The sequence below is a fragment of the Buteo buteo genome, chromosome 24 (assembly GCF_964188355.1).
Source record: "Buteo buteo chromosome 24, bButBut1.hap1.1, whole genome shotgun sequence".
NCBI classification, from domain to species: Eukaryota; Metazoa; Chordata; class Aves; order Accipitriformes; family Accipitridae; genus Buteo; species Buteo buteo.
This window is the reverse complement of record NC_134194.1, coordinates 13,158,730-13,182,662: the sequence shown is the minus strand read 5'-3', so window position 1 is coordinate 13,182,662 and position 23,933 is coordinate 13,158,730. Positions and strand designations below refer to the sequence as shown.

At 40.0% G+C, this 23,933-nt stretch overlaps 1 long non-coding RNA gene across 2 annotated transcripts in view; it reads left to right on the top strand.

Annotated features, from left to right (window-relative positions):
• The window catches only part of LOC142044401 (uncharacterized), a 69,988-nt gene extending 49,518 nt beyond the window's left edge, over positions 1-20,470 (top strand). The window contains exons 4-5 of one of the 2 annotated variants that reach the window (XR_012654307.1): positions 8,702-8,771; positions 10,248-10,328. This is a non-coding gene — a long non-coding RNA (uncharacterized LOC142044401). Of the gene's footprint in view, positions 1-8,701; positions 8,772-10,247; positions 10,329-20,083 lie in introns of those variants that run through there. The other variant, XR_012654306.1, reaches the window with a different exon arrangement.
• The last annotated feature ends 3,463 nt before the right edge of the window (positions 20,471-23,933 follow it).

The window sequence follows — 23,933 nt, the reverse complement described above, 5'->3', positions numbered from 1 at the left end:
TAGGTAGTGCAGGCTGGAGGGTCTGTTGGTAATGTGATTGTTCTTTCACTCATTTCTGTAAAAGCTTTTCTCATTGATTTCTCGGAGAAACAGACACATAAACACAGGCTAGCTGTTTTTTCTCATGCTCAGGCAACTTTGAAGTTGGTCTTGTCAGCACAGTTGCTGGTTGGTGACTGTTAGTAGCCTGGAGCCTCCCCCTTCATCCTCTCCTCCCAGCTCCACTGCAGGTTTTACATGTGCGACTTGTAATAGATTAGGGCTGTTGTTATGAAGTACAGAAAGTTCTTACAACAGATACATATTCTTTGAAGCAATGGTGCATTTGGTTTGCTACATGTTTGGGGGTTCTGATTTTTAAAATGAAAACTTTGGGGTTAATAATAGTAATAATAATAGTATTCAGATGGAAAGTGCTAACTGACAACTATGATTGTAGTCTGACCTAGCCAGACATATTCAACAACTGTAGCAATTGTAGCATCATGTTACTAAGTAAAAACTTTCAAGATAGTCTCAGGCTAAATAGAATTTATTTCCATATAGCTCAGCTTACTCCTCCTTTCCCCTTTCCTCAAGTTACTCCATGAGAAACTTGAAAATTAAATTAAAATGAGTTATAAAGGTGGAGACATGGTTGTGACTGCCTTTGAAAAATCAGTCAAACCATTCTTGCAAGCTCTAAGATTTTTATGACTGGAGAAAATCCTTCCACAGCTCTCAGATCAACTCTGATAATATGTGAGATTTCGTTACTAGTATGGTCATGGCAGGAACTAGAGATGAATTCATGTGACAGCTTCTGTATTCCAGCTGCTGTGGCTTGGGAAGTAAAATCTGAAGCAACTGCAGCAGTTAATAAATGGTACAAAGTTCAGGTTGGGAACCCAAATTCCTGTTCTGATTGCCTGGCATTACCTTTCACTCCTGTGGAAAATAGTATGATAATGGTCTTCTGTATCTGCTTTTGCATTTATTGGTATTAAGAAACTGGAATTGACCAAAGCTTCTTAACTGCCTTCAAAATCTAGTTACAATGCAATCATCTTCCAGGAGTGTTACTTTGGAGAAAAACAGTCCAAGCTCTTACAAGGAAGAGCATAGTCAATGCTCTGGGGCATATTGCTATTAAACGAGAAACATGAGTGTGGAAAAGCAAAGTTCTATTACTTTGGCAGTGTGGGAGGGTGATTGCCAGTTTACTGACCAGTAAAACCAAAGGGTTCAGTGAATATCCTCCTGAGTGATGCTGTATTTCAATAGCACTTTCTATTTAAGCTTTTGCAGCACTTTACAAACGTTAATGAATTTATCGTCTCACCAGGCTCTACATTTTGCTTATATAACAAGATACCATAAAGCAGGCATACCACACACAGTCTTAAAGCTTCCCCGCCTACAATGAGCCTTTCCTGGAAGTAGCCCTTAGAGTGCAACATGTATATCCACCATATAACAAAGAGGGAAAACGTGGCATGAATGGTCAAGTCCTAGTATTGTTTTAATCATGGGTAGAGATACCCTTTTCAGAGAAACAAAGTCAATTAGCTTGGATTGGAAATCTAACTCTCTAATGGTTAAGACAGGCAAGATGGTTCCCACCCCTAGAAAATTACTTGCAATGGTAGTTGTTGATTTTACCCTACATTTTATGAAACAAAGGGAAAAGGTAGCTCAGCACAGCCATTTTTGAAGTTTTTTTCCTAAGAAACCATCCCCAGAGAGTGTGGCCCTTCTGAAAGAGGTCTGTTTCCTGACATTTATTCACAGGCCATCCCTCTTCCCATCTCTGTCTGAGCTTCACAGCAGTTGGAAGGAGAGGATAGAACAAATTTCTTCAGGAGAAGGAATTAAAAATCAGAGAAGTATATATTTTTACAGAAAGCAGTAACATAAGAATGGCCAGAGAGTCACAGGACAGTCAATGGAATTAAACATTAACTGAATTTAAAATGGAAACATAAAAATAAATCCTTGTTGCGCAACATGTGATTAACTCTGGGAACTCACTGCCACAAATATTTATTGGAGCACACTGCAAAGTACAGTTCTATAAATAAAAAAAACCCATGCTGCATTAATAAGAGAAATATGCTATATATGATAACATAAAGTGTAGTATTGATGCCAGAAGAACATAAAATAATTACAAGTAAGGAAACAGCTGCCCATCGAAGATGTTGTTGGTTTTAAAAGGCAGGGGCATTTTTATGCCTCCTCAAGCTGTCCGCTGAGACTTAATCTAAGATCCTCTCCCATGAAGCAAGCTGATGAAGGTTGATGAGCTTATAGTTATTGGAGGAGCCAGAACAAAGATGGTCGTAGTCCACTTGCAGCCAGCACTGCCAGTCCGCACATGCATGTGGGTCTTGTGGGTTCCCTCTCACTAAAGCAGTTCTCCCTGCTGAGGAAGCAGGCTGGAATCATGTATGAAATTAATGTGCCTCAACAGCCTGTCCTGTCTGGGGCTTTTCCTTATTACTCAAAGTATGTCTTAGCACGAATGTATCAAATGCCAGTAGGACTGATTCTTCAGGGAGCAGAAAAGAACGCAGGGAGGGCACACACTAGAAAATGCATGCCATCTTCCCCTTTTTACTATGTTAGATAGATATGTTCCTGAATGGGGAATTGCTGTCTTTGCCACCTGAAAGAAAAGAAAAAAGCAAACCCCAACTAAGGTGAAAGTCCAACAATAAAAAGTATACAAATTCTGTGGTGAAACACTGAGTCAGAGAGTGAAAATTATAGCTTTTAACATTTCCCAGGAGATACATAGCTTGGAAATGGTACTTTCAAAACATGACGTACTCTGGTGACCTGAATGACTAGCTAAAACAACTCCTTGCTCTTACAACTGGAAATTTTCTGTGGCATTTTACAAGCAGCAATAGTTGTGTGTGGCCTTTTACAACCGAGGATACAAACACAGAGCCAGGTCACACATTAGCACTGCACTCAGACAGCTTATTCATCAAATATTTGGCTGGGCTGTAAACCCCTCATAATTACATACACAGATTATACTGAGAAGGGATGTGAAGACTGAGTTCAGGTCTGTCACCTCTAGCCACCACTTATCTGGCCATCTTTCAGCATGCAAAACTAACACAAACATGCTATTCTTTGCTAGAGGCTGCAGAAGCTATATTTTCAATGAAAATTAAGATGGACCCATATTAAATCAACAGCTTGAAGAGGAGTTGAAGTGTTGTCTTCCCAGGGGTTAGACACTGCTCATTCTACCCTGGCTGTTTAGAGAGTGCTTAGAGAGCTCTAGATGAAGATGATGTGGAAAGCAAACTGCTGATTTTAAAATCATTAGGTGTCTTGGAAGTTGAAAGGCCTAAACCATGAGTGTAAGGAGTGCAGTAATGTTTGGTATCACAGGATTTCCCAGGTGGGCAAAATCTTCATGAAATCATCCTAGAAATCTTCAGCATCTTCATAGCTGACCCTTTGCCTTAGTTTAGTTTCAAACTGCTGCTTTCCAGCTACTTTAAGCTAAGGTGAATTGAAACCTCATCTACCCTGATCTTTCACTTACCCTGTGTTTTGTATCAGCTCCACCATGAAGGATGTGGAAAGGAAAGGGAATATGTATTTTGAGAGTCTATAATTATAATGTAAATACTATTTAACATTCACAAGACCATCTATGCGTGGGAAAGAATATTTGTTCTTTAAATGTATGACGTTGAATTAATGGCATCAAGCTGTATGAGCTGGCTTAGCATGCCTGTAATCTTTCTGAATATAATTGCTGCTTTCATGCTGCAAGTATCACACACACACGGAGGCAGATATCTGTGCTTTGTCTTGACTGCAGAGAATATCAGTGTGAGAAAGATGCTGCCAAGATGTGCGATAAAACCACAGTATGCAATTTCTCACACATCAACACTTAATTAAGACAACTTGCAAACCTTGATGGGAACTGTTTGGGGTTTTTTGGGGGGGGGGGGGGGGCGGCACAGCTGTACTCTTTAGAAAGGAAAAAAAAGGCAAGTGGGGATTTCTGTTTTCCTAAAAGAAGAGAGTTTGTCTGATTGCCGATAAAACAACTTTCAAACTGACATTAGTAGTGGTGGAGCAGGAAAGTCTGGCCATTTGAGTGATCAACTACTGGTTTTTTTTTTCTCTTACTCTTCTTGAAGTAGTAATATTTCTCATATTCTCCAATTCTGAGGCATGCTGCTATCTTCCCAGACGCAGATGGATTGGTGTGTGCTGTTAAATCTAAGTACATACTGCTTGAATACTGGCCAAGTTCACTTCCAAGAGACTGACTTTTCAATCTTGATCAAATTATGATTCAGTGAACTTTCAAGCTGTAGCAAATCTGTTTCATAGCTAAGGACAACAGAAGGACAGCTTGTGTTCAGCTGATCTTATTTGCACCCCATGCAACTCTAACAACCTTCAGGGTGATACTTGCTCCGGATATAGACTGTGGAGTACAGTAAGATGGTCTTTCTCATTTTGTTCTTTAGTGCCAAGAGGGTAGCAGCCTGGGGTGCTTGCGATCTGCTTGCTCCCCTTTGCTCACTGACTGATGAACATACGATTGTCCAATTAGTACCACATGTAGGAAAGAGAAAAGGAACAAACAATGCAGATAGTGTAATTTCTTCCATTCAGGAAGCAAAATAAAATGGAACTGCATCCACAGCATTGGTGTGAAGAAATACTGGAAGGAGTACGAGGAGTGTTAGCTGAACAATGTTACACTTTGCAGAGAGCTTTATTAGATGGAGAAAAATTTATTAGTGAAACCTTTCCAAGAAAGAATTTAAAAAAGAATACAGTAGGTTTGGAAAAGGCAAAATTTTAAAGGTTTAAAAACAAAGCATCAATTTCTAAACCTAACTGAAGACCTAACAGGACACATGTTGTTGAACACTGTAGAATAAAATTGCCCTGTATAATCAGAGAAGAAAGCCAGAAGCACTGTTCCTCAGGAACAACCACAGAGAAAGCTAGCACTCCAGGTTAACTAGAGTAGTTCAGGGAACATCAAAGCCTGGACTGAGAGAGAGGGAAGACTTTTGCACAAAAGGCCACTCTGAGATACTCTGTGTGCAGGGACACTGATCAATACTCGGAACCCCTCTTACATTTTATATTGGTCTAGTAGCTTCATATTTATGTTAATTGATTATTTCATTGCAGTTCTATTCTTTGTCCTGCCTACCCCTCCTTCCTCTTTCATTCTGCTTTTCCTGTGAAAGACTGATAGTTTATGAGGAAGAAGAAGCTATTTACTTATGGAAGATAATTCCTGCAAGAAGTTCAGTATTCTTTGTAGCTAAAGAATATTTCAAATCCCAACTTGTGAGTCTTCAGTCTTCTGAGGTGGTATTGACCCCTGGACAGATAAAAGGAAATAAGAAATTCAACTGACTTATGCAAAGACACCCTGTTTATCCCTTGAACTCCCCCAAGGATTTCTTGGCTTGTGCCTGAAGTGTCTTAGATTTTAGGACAGCATCTTGTGTGCAAAATCTGAAATGAGTACAAAATGAGGCTTACAAATACCCTTTTCTTCCAACTTTTCCATTTTTTTGTCTCTAGTATAAATGAAGCTGAGATAGTACTGTGCATAAGATACACAGTATAAGATAATAGTAAATGCTGGTTGTGAAACAATTGCTAAATACATGTAATACCAATACTTCCACAGATGAAAGTGAGAAGTGTGAAGGAAAGCTGGTTTGAATGCAGGCAGCTGGATGAAAATTTCTAGTCCCCATATCTGCAGTTAAAATTCACATCACTACTGAATTTTTCTGTTTTCTTTTTATTTTATGCAAATAAATGGTGACTTGTTTTTCATTTGGCACTGTAATGAACATAAAACCAGGAGAGACCTAAATTCAAGAAACATGGGAGTTTGCAAAATATTTGAAATGGGAGAAAATTAGGAAGAAATGTCAAAGGCAAAAGAGCAAGACAGTTTCCTCTGTGGAGCCAATGCCTGGTTCAAACCCTGCTGAAGTCATAGAGTGTGAAAATACTTACGATTTCTTTAATTTTTTTTAATTTGTTGCTTTTTTGTGGACATCCACTAGGATGAGAAACAGAAACATAAAAAAAATTCTGAGGAACACTGGAAGAAAACTTGGCTCAAGAAAATCCACTTTCAAAAAATGTTTATCTCAGGATTGTCAGACATAGAAGGCTCATGGCAATGTCTGACTCTCGGAATACTTCTGTAAACTGAGACCTGGAGTGCATTCTTTACAAGACCATGTCCTCAATAGGAAACTTTAGAAATTAAAATCAGTTTAGCACTTCTTGACATTTTTCTTAATAACACTACAAGGAAATATAAATTCCAAATTATGGAACAATTTAAATGATTTCTATATTGTCTGCTGAGCTGCATAGAAGAAATGCTTTCTCCTTAAAATTGTTTCTTATTTTCCCTCTTTCTAGCCTTCCTGCAGTAGGTACTGCTGCAAAGCCATCAATCTGAATAACTGGCTAACAATCTCGTTCACTGACAGGTGAACTGATGGATATTTCAATCTAATATATTCTAATTTCAATCTAAGATATTCTATACTTTAATTGTGATCAGGGGAAAAATCCCAATCAATCAAACTAAACCAAGGACATTTCTTCTGGCTAGAATAAGTACATATTTATGTATATATTGTCTCTAGAATTCCTTGTCTCTGACCTGTTTCATTAACCCATATTTAATTTTCATCTGTTGAGACATTTTTACTGAGTTAGAAATAAAGAAAATAAGTACATTTTAAGAATGTCTTGAAATTATTTTTAGTCTGTTTTCATAGTGATCCAAAACAGCTATAAAAGTTTTATATGCTTTTTTTATGTTTATACTGAACATTTCTTGTTCTTAGAATTAATGCATTTTGCAGCATCCTGCCTCACGCAGGGCACTAAGGGTGCTGGTTTTCTACTGTCATGTTATATTCCAGCTCGGAGAATTAGAACTCAGCACTGGCTAGGACAGACCCTTAGGTGTTTATCAGATGCAAAGATGGCCTAAGGAAGAGTTAGGAAATGTATTATGTCATGTCAGTACCTTAACATTCGGTTTCACCTGGTATCAGGCCATGGTGAAATCAAGGCCATACATATACAGTTTCTTACAATGTCAGGAGTGACTTTCTCCCACGAGGGTGCTTTGTTCCCAGATGGGACAGAGCTGCAGGTGCACCACAGCCTATCCTCACTTGCCCCGTGGGACCCGAGCCTTCCTCTGTCGCTCAAACTGTAAATCCTTATTGATGCATTTTAACAGATAACTAGAAAATTCTAGTCCTTTATAATGAGCAAACCCTGGATCCAAATATTCCAATTTCAATTTGCAGTCTTCCTTCAACCTGCCTACGTTCACATCCAGATTTTGGGCACGAACCTCTATTTCTTTGATGAACAGACGCTGAACCACTGAGCTCAGTAAACCTACAATTTCCATGCCATTTGGTAGTTCCCACAGCTCAGAGCCCTGTCTGGTTTCCACACAGCAAAGCACAGAGAACAAAATTTGTGATGTTGACATTTAATTTGCTTTGTCAAAAATATTCCTTTCAGCTTAAAACTTTGGAAAAAAATCTACTACAACATTTGCATTGTTAAGCAAAATTGGGAAATAAATATGATTTTTCAGTTTGTTTTCTTTTAGAAAGTATTCTCAACTGGAATGGAACAGCTTGTGCTAAAATACTCAATTATAGCAGAATCTCTCCATGAGGCCACTTGACATTGTTTCTTCCTTTCCTGCAAAGGATGTGATAGAAACTAAAAGCCTGACAAAATTTACATAAATATATTCTATTCTTTTCTTGTACAGCAGGTAAATATGTGAGACACCATTGTCAAGAAGATTTATCATATCTATTCAAGTGTAGAGGTAGCATGGATTGTAGCACAAATTGTTTTAAAGAGTAGGGAGGTTACTGCACTGTCATAACGCATATGTGCGTGCATTTACCCTACCAGACTGCTCACTTAACAATAATGAATAAATGCTTACTGGGGAAACTCTTCTCCTGACCCCAGTATACTCATTTTTTATTGTTAAATCTTCATGCATTACATCTTACTGATCCTGCACTTTTGTTCATCTTAGTAAAGAAACGTCTTTACTAACCACAGGATACCTGAGCTACTAGTGAATGACAGTGTAGAGGCATTGTAACGGGGCTTTGTTCTGGGCTAGCTGGTTTTGTCTCTGTTGTCCTCACTGGCCTTGGGTTTAGGATTCAGTGTCAGGGCAGATCCCCAGTTTTTAAAAGGCTTCATGTGAAGAAGCAACAAAGCGTTAAAAAGTAAGGTGAAGGTAGCAGTTACTGGGATATGTATGGAAATGCTAAAAATCTGAGGATGTTCTTGGGTACCTCCCATGTGGCCAGGGACCATCCCAGATCGGAGAGCGCTGCAGGCGGTCCAGCACATTGTAGGCTGGAGTCCCCAGCTGGTGAGGGAAGTGGATAGGTGTGGGTATGGCATTAAAAAACACAAGTGACAGGGAAGAAGGGAGAGGCCAAAAATGAATTAGACATCCTGTTTTCCATCGTGGCCAAAGTGGGCTTTAAAAAGGCATGTTTGTACCTAATCAGTCTTTCCATATCCTCCATTAGCTTGTTCAAAACCAGATGACAATTATAAAAACAGGCAGTGGCATTAATGACTGCTTGTGATCATCTTGCGCTCTGATTCCTAGGCTGGCCACAGAGGGGACTCCTGCAGATGTCTGCTTTAAAACAAGATTTTGGGCAAGGCTGTGGCTTGAGGTAAGGAACTGCCTTTGGCTTCTGCTGAGCGTTACCATCACCTTGGCAACTTGACTGCAGAAAGCTGTGACTTCGGCCTGCTTCTATAGGATGGAAAAACAGCTATTGTGTCTGAGGTTTCGTTTTCTCTGTATTATCCCTTAAATTTTTAAAGCACTCTTTCTCAACCTATTTATAGGACAGATAATTTAATCTGAGAGTTGAGTAAATGTGCTAAAATACAGCCTACACTGCACTCTTATGAAAACTTACAGTTTTGTTTTCTTTTACTCTGTTCCATCAAAAGAAAATAGTCATTTTCACTGAAAGTACATGAGTTTTTTATACAGAAAGAGATAATATTTAATGTGTTCTTTTTTTAGAAAGTGAAGGTGAAAAATTCTTTTAGCACTTTTAGGAAATTGCTCTATTTTCACCTGTCAAAACCATGGCAAGGTCTTACAGTCAAATATGTTTTTTTCTTTTCAATGTGGTCTGCTAGAAAAAAAGACAAAATTAGAAGAGCAGAAAACAGTAAGCTAAATCTACATAATTGACAGAAAATTGCCTAATTCTCTCTGCAGAGAGAATTTATAACTTTATAATTTATAGCAGTTACAATATTTACAAGTGATGGGAATATAAAGAGGATGGTATTCCCTTGAATGTACTTACAGTGTAGTTCAAATATTTAATGTTTGGATACTTATAGCATCCCTGAGGTAGGGAATTGCTACTGTTTTCTCCTTACAAATGGGAACAAAGAAATTAAAAGTTGCTTGCTGAAGGTCATAGGAGTCTTTTACAGCAAGAAATTATGTCTCTAATTAGAGATTAAGGCTCACATTGTAACCACTAGCATTCTTTTACTGGATTGTTTCAGTGTGGTAATAATTGTCTGTTTTAAAGGATCACAAACCACACCTAAGTGGAACAAATTATCTGGAGATTATATTAATTATTTAGTAATTAAACACTGCAACAATCCAGTCAGCTGGCCCCATCCCTAAGGGGCAGGCATGGCAGTGAGTAATCTTTCAAAAGTTCTCCATGTTATTTTCATACCCATGAGTATGAACTGAAAACAATCTCGCCTTTTTCACTAGGAGGGCATGTAGTAGGGTGGGCAGAAATAAGAGGAACTCTAAAGATTTCATAATGTTACCTGATTTAATAATCTCCTGCAACTAAAAAAAGGCAGAGGAGAAATAGGGGGAAAGTACATCTGACTCATTTCTCAGTCGTTACTTAGCTGCTTATGAATCAGGGTGGCATTTATCAAGTGCCACTGGCTCTCCCTTTCCTCAGCCATCTTTTCTGGTGCTGGCTGCTATTGCATACAAAAAGTATTTCATGGTTTTCCTCCTTTCTCTCACTCATATCCTGGCTTCGAGTGCCACAAGAGAATCCTGGATCTGATGCTCAATTCTTCTTTATCTTCCAACATCTGACACTCATGTTTCTTTCTTCTGTATTTTTGCTTTTTTTTCTTTTCAGTAATGTTTCCATGTGTCAGTAAAGTCCAGTGCAGCTAACAGAAGAAGCAGACTCCTTCCTTTGGTCAAACGTAATGTGGATATAAGCCCTCATGGCTGGTTATCTCACAGTTTACAATAACAAGCCACCCTGTTTGATGAAGAAGTGATGTCTGTATTCTGTCTGGAACGTGTATAATTGCAGCAGTGGACTTTGGTTGGTCGGTGCCATAGGTGGACAGAAGTAAACATCTTCCAGCAATATGAGGGGAAGTACTTGCTTTCCTGAGGAGAACAGCATTAGAAAATGCGTTCTGTTGAGTAAGTATTTAAAACGTAAACGAATTAGCCAATTTCACTGAGAACTTGGTTCCTTCTTAAACTCTGTCAGATGTTCTTGTCTTTTTATTGCTTTCTGCATCTCCAGCCTGATGTCCCACATGCTTTAGCTGGAAACGTAGCAGAGTTATATCCATGGCCAATGGACTAAGCAGAGAGTGTGGCCACTTTGGTTTAGCTGCTCTGTGGACAGCTCTTGTCGAAGGTGGGATGTGATGCCACCACCCTGTGGTCATAAGAACTAGCTGCTACAGACTTTGGGACAAAAAAAGATGAGAGGGTAGCAAAAGCAGGTAAAAAAAAGGTTGAAATGAAAGTCAGATGAGGATAATTGGCTGCATTAACACAGATCTACTGTTCTAGAAGAGATCATCTTATAGGCAGCTTCACTATCATGCCTTAAGCTGTCACTAATCCTGGAAGAATCCTAAATGTTTGGAGCTAAATGGTTAGTATTTATTAGGCTTTAAAGATCTGTTATAACTACTATCCAACAAGAGATTGTTGGAAGTGTGAGGCTGAATACAATTCTCTACTGATATGTCTGTGGTTTGTGAGTATGATTCTCCTGCAGATGGTTTCATTCACACAAATAGCTTAAAATGAATTAAAATGATTTAATAACTTCCTAACTGACCTATGCAATTTTTCTACTCCTGTGCTGTGGCCTAAGGCATCCCAGCCCTACAGCGATGCTAACTTTGAGCAGCTCACCCAGGGAACAAAACTTAGCCCCTTCTGAACAAAATGCGTCTCATGTAGCTACCTTATGATAGCCATGGAGGGGGCGTGGAGGAATGCATGCTATTTATAAGCATATGGCCATACATATATTTTTTAAATTGATGTTACTTGTGATAAACACAGTATAAAAGAGGATAAAATAAAACCTGACTATTTGTGAGAATTAGCAGCACAGTATTGGTAAAGAAAGCAGGTAAATGGAAGAATAGGGACGAAGACAGAGCCAAGGGCACTGCTCCAGTGTGGGGCACAAGCTCCCCACACTGCCTTAGCACGACTGCACTTTAATTCTGCTTTGCAGTGACCTCTAGGGACAAAAGAGCAGATCGGTCTCTGATGGGAGCATTAACAGGGGGAGTAATAGCACGTTTTGAATGGAAACTCTGTTCACTGAGCTGAGGTTGCCATTTCTCACCAGGCTCCGCTAGCCTACCTGGTGGAAAAGGCAGGGGTTTATTTGTGAAAGCGGATCAAGATTTATAGCCTTGGGTGGGCACTTTAGACAAATGTTTCTTCTTCTGTTATCAGTCATTGTGAACTGGTATAGCATGAAAGAAGGCAGTAACTGATGAGTCGCTGGACAGAGATTGTTCATCTGACTGAGAACAAGCTTGATAATTTTTCTAAAAAAGTTATTTCTTGGTCTGAAACTGCCCGGAGCTCCGAATGGATTGGATTCCCAAAGGTCACAGGGCTGTTTTCTTCCTAGGACTTTTGGCTAAGGTTAGGACCAGGGCGGAATAGCCAGGTTATAAATACACTCCTAGGCACAGTTTGTGACAGCTGCCATGTCATTCTTAGATTTTCTTTTCTTATCCAAGCAGGAAGAACCAAAGCCTCTGCTCACTCTGGAGAATCACAAAACACCCATGGCGTCTTTCAAGATCTGCAGAGCTAGAATTGTGGTCATGCTGAGAGGTTCACACTTAGTTCGTGATCAAACAGTCTAGCATGTTCTTGGTGAGAGGTTGCATATAAAGAGGCAAATCACAGCTGCAGTATTTCATCTGGCTTTTTTTTATAAGTCACAATGTATAAAATTCCTGATATCAATATATGTCATAGCAAGGATCATAAGAAATCAGAGAACTGTAGTTATAAGATAGTTCACCAAATTTATTCAGCAACATTCACTGTGTAAAAAGTTTCATCACATGCATAGCTGAGCTGTTCTCAGGATACCTCTGTACATGACAGGTTGTGTTTATATGAATAAATTACTTTGGCAAAAAAAAGACCTAACCCAATAAAATAAGTCAGCCATATAGGAAAAAAAAGTCCTTTATAAAATCAGTTGCATATGTTTTCAGCTAGATGCCTGTTACAGACTTACATAGACAGACCCCAGGAAGAAATTACAGGTAGCAATTGCAGAACCTTATAAATAAGCAAAGGATGTTTGAGTAGTTCTGCTTATGGGGGGAACTTTTGGAGAAAGTAGCCAGCTCACAAGGAAGATTCAGTTTTCCACCAGTATCATTGAACTAAAGAAGCATGAATGAACCCCAGGGGTGTAACAGACAGAAAGCCATGCAAAAAAGGACCAGAAAGATGCAAGTGAGAAAAACCAGGAGGATATGCTGGGATAAGTTTGAAGGGAGCAGTTTCTCAAGGCCAAACAGCTTCAGTCTGTACTTTTGTTATTATCCTGAGTAGTTCCAATCTTCTGCATTTACTGAGTATCATTGTCTTCTTCAGAAACCTGTTTTAACATCAGGAGTGGGGAAATTCAATATTTCCTGTTGCAGCAGCATTTAAAAATTCAAGTGTGTGAAGAACTCCAAAGCAAATAACCACTGAGGTCTCTTATTCTGAGCTACTTGTGCAACTTTTAAGATAACTGTTTCCCTCTTTGACAGCCAAACTAGAGGGTTATGGACACAACTCACTATCAGTATTGGTTTTTCCCCAGTAGTGGGATCAGAGGATAAAGCAACTGATAGCCTGATATCCTCCTCTCTCACTTTCAGCTGTCTGGAGCAGGTCACAGGGCCAGCCTTGATCCGCTGCCAATAAGACCATAAATCTCTTTAAGGCTCATCCTCCTTTGTGATTTCTGATACAGCCTGAGTTAGTCTTGGTAAAAATGTGATGAAAAGAACCTTTTTTTTTAATAGGATTCTGGTAAGTTCCTCTTCCATATCCAGCTGAAACAAGAAATTTCAGTTTTGCTTTGAGAAAACTACAATAAAGCCAAGCCTCAGTAGATCTGAATTTTAGGCAAAAAGGTTTTTATCTCTTCTCACACTATGCAAACCATCTTGGCATAATGCATGAGCATGGGGATGTTTCACAGAGGATATCCATGGCCCTTTCCAGCAAAACAGTGATATCCACTGGAGTAGGGGCCTTTGAACTAAAAGATCTTGTCTCCCAAGGATTAAGGAGATCATCTGCTGCAGTTGTTAAAGCCTACCACAGATCCTGGCATTTTTTCCTCTAAGTCAGGAATTTGCCATCATTGAAACATTTTACTACCACCAGAGGCTGAGTTTCCTAGGAGCTTTCCCAAATCTCCACTTCACTCCAGGCATTCAAGCATCTGTGCTTCTGTTGTAGTCTCATCAGTTGAAGGTCTGCAGTAACGCAGCTGGGAGGTTGCGTACTAGTGACTTGTTCTCCTGTCACTGCACTGCACCGTGTTCTTTGATTAATTCAGACCCCAAAATCTGTTATCCTTTATTTTCCTTAAGAGCATCCCAGAGATTCCTCTGTGACAGTGAAACAGTAGAGTCAGCATTTAAAAACAGTTACTTCCTTTGGTTAACATAAACTTTCTGAGAGATAGAAATCAGAATGTGATTATCCACCCAGAGTTTTCAAACCTATCTCTGAGCCAGGTGAATGGGAACAGGACATGAAAAGGTGCTTCCTTCCACTGCCGGGGCTCAGTGCTTGCTGGAGGAAGAGGCCATTCAGCAGAAGAGGATCAGAGATAGAAAGTGATTTTTCCATTATGAGTTTTCTGCAGGATTTCCTTGTGCAAGCTAGTGCTCTGTCTTGCATTGCTGCTTCCTGCTGTCCCCTCAAGGCTACAGGCCTGGAGTAATGTGCAGACACAGTGAGAAAAGAAAGGGTAATGATGTAGCTATGCTGGCATGGGAAATTCCCCCCCTTATGTTTCCTGAAGACCAGGTGCTCGGGAACCAAATTTCTCCGCAACCTCTGAGCAGCCAGATGGGCTTCCTGATTCATGTGGCAGCAAACACCTTCCCAAACCAAGAGAACACTATTCATGTCTCTACTGCTTGCAAATGCCCAGGCTATGATATTTAGCACAGAAGTGGATGAGCAAAGCCATATCTATTTTTGCCCTCGCTCTGCACGTCTGATGTGTAGGTTTACCCTACCAAAATCCAAAGATGCTAAAGATAAAGTTCAAAAATATAAAAGTATCGCTGTCATTTAGATAAACACACTGAGTTTGCTGATCCCTCATTAGGAAGGCACTGTCATATTTCATTAAATCTTTGCATATCAGACACAAACCCACACAAGAAACTCATCAGTATTTGGGAGCAATATTTCTGCAGTATATTTGATGTACCTCATTTTTATTGCATGTCTTCTTTACTGGTATGTAGGATGACTGCAGTTTACTATAGGTGATGGTAATAATGAAATATTCATTGCCAATCCCATATTCCCTAATTTGCCTGGCTGCACCAACACACAAGAATATTTTGCAGCAGTTTGAGCTGATGGTAATGATGAATCATTGTGTAGAACTAACTCTAAGTAAAACCTGAGAATCTGCACATAGGAAACCCAACCAAATTAAATCAACTCCCTGTCGTAGCCTGGTGGTATCACTTTGACCCACGCTGCGCCGGGGCTGTCATTCTCTTGTGTCAGCTGTGCCTGCTTATGCTCGTGTGCACTGAGGGACAGGACTATCTCAGGCAGCAGCATGCAGACTGATGGCCACTGCGATGCGTTGCTTCTGTGCATTGCACACAACCACTGAAACTAAACTGGCACAGCTACCGACAGTCATCTCTGTACAAATCTGGGTATGCAACTTTTAAAAAAGTAGCTAGGTCTCTCTTCCTTTTTCTTGTCACAGTGCAACAATTTGGTATGAAACCATTCCAAAAGGAAATCTTTTGGTTTTTCTCTGAGGTTTGGTTTATTCCTCTGTCACATATGGTAGGAAGTGTCACTGGGATGCTCAATGCTTTCTTTGTGCAAAGAAACCTTCAGTGAGGTTGTTCAAACTAAAACTATTCTTATGCTTGAAGTGTGTAAACCAGAAACATTTTTCAGTTGCAGTGGTTTTGCCATTTTAGGATTCCAGTTCAATGATAATTTTTGTCCAACTCTTCTGGTGCAAGGGTAAAGGATTGTGTCTGCAGATCTGTTAGAAAATGGCATTTCTATAATCCTGATCATTTCTAGTTATCTGCTAACCTATAATAATTTTCTTGTCTGGCTGCCAGTTTAGATTTGGGTTTTTGAACTTTTCTTCAAATCGGCTACATTTCTTTCTTTATTTTCTGTCCCAAAATTTCAGAATGTCTTAATTTTCTTCTCTTCTGGTCCTGTGAAGATTTATAATTTAACTATGAAACTGGACTCAGTCCAGAGATTTGTAACTGGTTTAAATATCTCCAAAGTTTGGATGTGATCAGACGATTTTGCTCCATCTCTTAAGTTCTCTGTTATTTGTATTTAATTATTTTTTTCCTATTTTAGATATATTCAGATAAAACTTTTCTGACTCATACAGGCTGCTGTCTCCGTCTGAATTATCACTGTTTAGGGATAATATATATTGCTGTCAGCCACATGGTGACATGTTTTTCCATCTTTCTGTAAGTTGTTTTTCATGCATGGCATTTTCTTTTTGCTGTCGCCATGGGGGGGGGGGGGGCTGTTTTAATTTTGCATAGAATCAGTTTAGTCTACTGCTTTTTCCCAAGGCAACTTTTTATCTGAATCTTACTTGTTCTTTCAATTCACAAATTTGTTTACTTTAAGATGGCTATTCGTATGCTAAAATCACAGCCTTCAGAGCTGTCTAACACTGGAGGTAGGATGAAAGCAGGAGACTATAAAATGTCACTGAACTGTTGATTGTTATTTGGTTCATATAAAGGAAAAGAAAAAAGCCTGGTGAAAAAGAATATAGGAAATGAAATTTTGGCTTTCCACACTGAACAATCAGGTCAGCCTTTATTCCACACTATCAATGCCAGTTAATTCAACAGTAATTGTTTCCACTGTCGTAACGGAAAAACTATTTGGGACAAGGGATGTTTCTTCGCAAATACAAGGGATATTTGGCTGTGGTTTATGACTGAACTCCTAGGTGAGACTCGGACACCATCATAACAAATACTTAATGATGAAAATGATAATTACTACTTCTATAGAGGCATTACTTAGCTGTGCCTAGCTTGACTCTTGGCAATAGAGTCAGCACATAAACTAACCTGAAGACAGGCAGATAATTTCTTATAGAAGAAATGGCTTAATCCTGTAACAGCAAGGCTTAGGTAGAGTTCATATGAGGATATCAAAACACATCTGGAAAAGTCATAAATTGTCATTCTGATAGAGCTGTTGTTCAAGTCTCATTATTACAGGCTGTTTTACAAGACAGCATGTAAATCTAATTAGTCTGGAGAAAAAGAGACTGTTCCAGATGTGTTTGCATCTTTTCTTAATGACATAGGCATCTCTACAAAACAGCAGGGCACCTGAAGAGACCAAGTAAAAGGAAGCTTTCCAACAACACCATAGGTTTTTGGATCATAAGGCCAATGGGCTTTATGTTTCTCTTTTTTCGGGAAGGTTGTTTAAGCCACCTAAGCCACTGGAAAGTACTTTAAATGGCTTATTTCAGTTGTCCCCTGTTTCTGATGCAAGAGAAAAACTTGACACTGGGGCTTTGCTTGTGCTGTTTTTCTCTTTCACATCCCCTTTTTCTGATCACAGGGTCTCACTCAGGTGGCTTTTTGATTAGAGTGGCCTATGTCTGTCTTGTTAAATCTGTTCCAGAAGCAGCAGCATTATTTATGGCTGGGAGCCTCAGGCAGAGGGGTGGTAGCCTGAGGCCTGGACCAGGCAGCTGGCAGGACTGGATGTACCCTGCAGAGGCCGTATCTTGCCACAGCGCCTTCAGGCAGGACCTCTGCTTCAGGGATGCAACAACAAACCATTCAGCTGTTCCCTCTGCTCCTCCTGCAAGTGGCCCCGGTGTTGGAGAAGCCTGGTGCAAAGAGCGTCAGGGGCCTGGATTGAGCAGTTCTCTGAGTCTGGAGGTGACCTGGTGGTTTAAATGTCCCCGCTTTCTCCCCCATCCTCTCATCCCTGCATGTGTCCTTTTATTGCTTTTGGAAATATAGTAGTTGTTTTCTCCTAGTTGTACTTATGTCAAATATTTAACGGGGTTGTCTAGCCCTCAGCAAAGAGCACTATAAAGAGGAAAAGAAAAAGCAAGCCGAGGACATTTAGTAGGTTTCCTGGGGAGCAGGTGAGAAAAGACGGGCTGTGTACAAAGGCAGAAATCCAGCAGCAGCATAAGGTATTCAGCCCTCCCTAACTAACTACAGCTGGAAGTCACTAATAGCTCTGACATGTACAATGTGTGGCAAGTGATGTGAAGCTTTTCCTTTTGGAAGTGTCTAAGAGAAATAAATCTCCATTCAGCATTCATTTGTCTCTATTAGGTCCATGCAGACTTCCTATCCTGTCAAGCTATCAGTCTACCAATGCAGATACCGGCTGCACCTTGTTGCTGAAAACAGCCTTTCTTTCATCTGGACTCAGTTCAGCTCCTACTCCTCAAGTTCAAATGATTTTGATTTGAAAGCAGCTCTCTTGACAGCAATAGCCACAAATGCAACCATTATCAGCTCTAGGCAAAAAGTCCTTGAGAATTTGATATAAACCTTATTTCGGAAAGCTTTTTCTACACAAATCCATGGGCTTTTGCAGAAATATCTCTTGGCTTTGCGTTAGAAAACTCAGGGTTACATGAGACATGAAACTGTATCTCCTCATTTTCCCTGTACGTGAATCCTTCATTTCATCAGCTATAGAAATGCTTGCCACTACAAAACAATGGCTGTATGGATCCTTCCAGAAAGGTACATTTTTATTCAACACTAAATTTATTACTTGTTCATTACCATTACTGTAAATTATTTACAATTAACATTATTCACAGCCTTTTTGAAACCCTATAGAGTTTTAGTGAAAATACTTGAAACCTCATTTACTGATCATATCTGTTCAAACAGGATCTGCATAGCTTGCAAGTTGTTAACGAATATTGAAGTTGATACAATTTTACAAATTATCTGGGCTTTTGAAATCATGTTTTTCCAGTTTCCAAAAACTAAGCCACATTCCAAAGACTGAAATTAATCTGAGTTTCAAATGAAGTCATACTTCTTTACTAGCCCATTGTCAATTTTCATCTCAATCATCAATGTAGCAGGGAGGCTTGGAAATTTGGTAGGAATGCTGTTAGCTCCTAGACTGGAGAGAGGAAGATGACCCAATGGTAGGAATGTTCACTTGGAATAGAGTATTGCAGGCTATGGTGGAAAATATGTAAAATTAGTGTGTATAACAGCTATACTAGCTGACACTGCCTTGACCTCAGTCTTTACCACCCAGGTCACATCTGGGCTGTGTGGGAAATAAGTTGGGAGAAGGAGCTTTGGAGAAGCTCAACTCCACCATGACCAGACCTTGCTAGCAAAGGAGACTTCCCTGCGGTGAAACTGGCAGCACTAGAGCGGCATCCCTCCTGATATCCCTCGAGCTCATCTGAGAGCTCTTTGAACAAGCAGAGCTTCTACCACTACTAACAATAGCAAGGACATATCTAATAACATCCCAAATTAGAAAAGAAGAATCCTATTGCCTTTGAGCTTTTAAAGTAATTTTTTCCATGCATTGTTTTTCTCCTAAACCAGCTGCTCTCAAAGCCTTCACTTAATGCTTATCCCAAATTGCAACTGTAGGGTATCTTTGAGGACAGGAAACAGTGATCATGCTGGTTTTGATAGGTTGATAGAGAAGAAAGTTATGGAGTAGTACATAGAAATAGTTATGGAGAGGAAAAATAAACAGGTCTTTTCTCATCGTACTCAGTCAAACCACCTTCATCTTGAAAACTTTTTGAACTAAGAAGTAATAAAACACATTGATAGTGCCACAGCACTGCAAATCTAAGTCGACTTCTAAAATGAAGTTATTTTAGGGCTATGTTTTTAAAATATGAAAGGTCAGTGTACTATTCAAGGATTGCAATTACTACGAATGGCTTTGTAAGGTTCATGATTGGATTAAAAAAGATCAAAGTCTCATCTGAGCAAGAGAAGGAATTACTTTCCAGTAAGTCAGCCTTCCCTTTTGAAGATACACTCCACGTTAATGGACCCGGTGAATGTCTTTTTACAGACTGATTTCTGTAACTTCAAAAGTCTTATTACCAGCCCAAAGGACCTTTCACATACTGGATTTATGAAATGCAAGTTTTGAATTCCTTTCAGTGATGTAAAGGAAATATTTAGAATTAGAACAGCAGGAGAATCATTAACTCAATTTCAAACATTTCTGGTTAAAAAAAAAGAGGTTAATAATGTTCCACTGAATCTACTCCTCTCTCTTTCTTCTTTAACTGAACCACAGATTTTCTTCCCTTGACACCAAAGCTGTAAACTCAGCTTGGTTTTATCTCAAAGGAATTTAATGCAAGGGCAGTGACTGTCTTTGAGAGTACATCAGAGTAACTCTCTGTTATCCTTGCACCTATAGACCAGGCTCATCTCAGAGTGGAGAGTTTGCTGGCTCACCCTGGGGAAGTAAGGGATGCGGCTCATGGGTGCTCACAATCACCACCAAGAGAGGGACTTTCTCAACTCCGCCACAGCCACGTGATGCACGACTCTTTTGGGAAGGGGAAGATCACTCTTTGGAGCAGTAACTCAGAGCAACAATGGGTGAGTCTGTCCGTCCTGTATCAGAGTGGGGGAAACTGTGCGATAACAGAGTAAAAACAGAAGCAAGAACTTCCTCCATCTATACAGTCTGTGGACCACCAACCATCTGAAAGGCAGCAAAAAGGTGGCGATTCCAGCTCATGCTGGTCCCCAGGAACAGGTGGGACCTAGCTTGTATCATCAATATCTTCAATGAAAATGTTGGAAGTAACAAACATTAAAATTGTTATTATTGATGCACTTTTCTTCTTCTTTTCCAGTTGTCAACTCATAGTGAGATACATGGTGGCCTTTTGTTGTTTTTTACTTTTTCAGAAAGGATGGGTGGTCTTTTAGGTAAAAAGTCTAGGAGTGTTATTCTGGCACACGCCAAGGAAATAATGTTCTTTGGTTACTGAACTTGCACTTCAGTATTCTCCTGAGAAGGATCACTGTATAATTAATTGGCTACTAGTTGCAACTGAAATGGATTTTCCTAGCCTTTGAAAACTTGCAAGTGTCTACAAAATTTGTCCTAGCTGAAAATGGAATGAAGTGTGGAAAAAAAAAGTACAATGCCCAAATAAAAATAACACTATTATTTTCTTTCAGAATGTTAGAAAGCTTTTATCTTCCAATGCCTCTCTTCTTAATTTTTAATATTTTCACTATTACTACTAGCCTAGGTATAGGAGGGCTTTTGCAATAAAATCTCTGCAGGTAAAAATTTTTCACTTTTAACATTTTTAAATGTTTTTATTTTTTCTAAGTTAAAAAATTAGTCTTGGTTTTCTCCTTTTTTGTTTAATGTTTTGATTTTGAAAAATGTATCTTTTCTGATGAAACAATTACCACCGAGAACTTCCCAGGTTTAACTGGAACTAGTAATTGGATAGTGAGGGTTCATCAGAGACCTCTCAGCTTTCCCCAAGCCAACTGTGCCTTCTTTTGAATAATTCATGTCATCTTATTAGTGTATAAACATTTATTTTTCATATCCTGATGGATAACATTGTATCATCAGATTCTTTACCATGATTATGAATTGTTTTCTATATCATACCTATGTCATAGAACAACCTGAGAGTTTCTCTTGTGTTTCAAACATGGGTTATTCTACAGAGGAATAAGTGGAAACATGGGACGATCAGAGCTAGTGAGACTTTTTGACTACTGAAGGCTAAGCTATGTGAAAAGGAAGGAGTGTTCCCTTTCCAGAGGAGCAGGAAAACACAACAGCAAGAGGAACTGTGAAATGTGCTAAAGGAAAGATAGGGTTCTTCCTTCTCTAATGCCCCAAAATATGGGTGGGCTGGGGGGAAAACACTTGTAGCAGCATGCATGGAAAGCCCCTGGTCTGTGTGAATGATAGTGATTGTCTTTTAAAATATGTGTGCAATAATCACAGATGCTTTTTTCTGCCTCTCAGAAGACAATAAAAGAGATTTAGAGTTTTGTTCAAGAATGTAAACACTGAGGTCAGTGCTGCTGGGAAAGTAACTCAGTCCGTAAAAGGCATATTTGGGCTCTCTGTCTGGATTAGAACCACAAGTGAAGATGTCCAGCCATTCCTCAGACTCTTCGTGGTGTGCTCAGTGCCCCCAGGCTCACAGCCCGGCCATCCCCAGCTGGGACCCAATGCAAGCACAGAGGCTCTGGCACCAGCAGCGCCGGTACTCAGGACCCCCTGTGGGCCCCAGCTTCACCCATCACAGTCCATCCCAACAGGTCCAAGTGAGGGTCCACAGGCTCAGCAGGACAGCAGCAGTGGCAGATGCAGTTGTAAGCCCTACAGGCAGGCATCAAGGGTAAAAGCTGGGACCTAAAATCTCTTTGGGGGATTTCAGTAAGGCAAAACAAGGCCTTAGGCAGTGCTGGTTTGAAGGTATGTAGCTAGCTCCACGTGCTGAGAAATAAGGAACTTTATAAGAAGAAAACTCACTAAACCTAGTATTTGTGTATATGGTTACTTTATATTCTCCCTTCCTGAATTACTCATTTAATATCTGGCCACACGCTGCTAAGGGCTTCAGGGAGAGATCAGAGAGAGTAATTACTCTCACTTCTCCAAAGTCCACACAGCACATTCCCAGGATTGATTACTCTCTTCATCCTTTAAGTTTTTGTCCCTGCCAGCTCTGAAGCAAAGAAAGACAGCTTTTTAATTTCCAGTCTCGATCCTGTCTCCTGATAACTGATCAGGGTTGCACCTACCTGACATTCATGATGCACACCAGATAGCTCCCTGATGAGAAAAACACCACTGGCTTTAATTTCACATATGAGAAGCTTCATTCAGGCTCTCCAGACACTGTCATTTGGGAAACCCCGACAGTGGCTTCTGCCTGGTAGTTGAGGAAAGAAAAACAGTACCGCAATGGCTCTAGAGCATCTGTGTACACACACAGAATGAGCCATCCCAAAACAACTGGTTAAACTGATTGTACCAAACTGACTAGAAATCATGGCATTCACCTGGCTAGGTCTAGAAAAAAATGTCATATTCTTTTTAATGAGGGACAAAATTCCAAGTGTGATTGCTTTTCATGAATTTTCAGTCCAAACAGCATCTCTTTTGTATACAAATGGATTTACTGCACCTAGGATCAACAACCCAGATTTTAAAATGGCTTGTAGGTACTTAATTCTCAGACACCAAAGGTGGCATCCTGGCCCCATCGGAGCCAATGGGAAATGAAAGCATAGATGGAAGCAGGATCTTGTCTACCCTGTCTTTAACAATCCTCCTAACTCTGAGTTTCCAAAGAATCCTCAGTTAGCTGTTAAAATACAGATTACAAAAGCTGGTGTTAAGCGATTAGTAAAGGAAAGGGCACATTTGGGACAGTGATATGAGAGAGGTGTCTTGGTGACAATGACAGCATGGCAGGATGAGGCAGTGGAAAATGGAAAAAGAGGATCGTGGCAGTTTAACCTACCTGGGAGGCGGGTGCCAGTTGGTTTTACAGTCATTTCATGGAACAACTCCTTGTGGTCATAAAACAAAGCAGGAAAATTTGGTACCCTTTTGTGGGTAGTGTCTCTGGTCAAATGTGGGGGTTTTTTTCTGTAAACATGCTCACGATATCTAAAGTCTCAGGGAATAGAAATGGTGTCCCCAGGCCTGGGGCAGCTGGTCCTCAGCCATTGGCCCTGGACTCCTCAGAAATTCTCTGCCAGATGTACTGAGGTCTGAAGTGTTTAATTGCACAGAAAAAAGCAGTAGTCCTGTCAGGAATCTGGAGACATTAAATAATCATTCCTTGAAACCCAGGAAACTTCTGAGAGTTCTGAGTATTTTTCTCCTGAGTTGCTTGTGGAGGGGACTCAGGCTGCTTCCTGACTGAAGGCAAAACCTCCAAAGCTCCAGAGACAATTTGTTCCTTCTGCATTACCCTGCTGTCTTCCTAAACCACACTGAAAAAGTAGTCACATCCTCTGCCCGAACCCAGAGAAGATGAGAAAATGCAACTGTTCCGGCACAACAGGCATTAACTTCATTTTGTTTCAAGCCCCATTTTCAGAATTGGCAATCCAGGAAACATTTCTGCAATTTTCTGTGTCCAATATTTGAAGGAAACATGTAAATTTCTTGAAGCTGCCTCGACCACTTTAAATCCCACTGGACCACTCCAAAAAGAGTCAGCAGATGCAGGCTGTCAACAGGAGCCAAGGGCTGGGGCAGC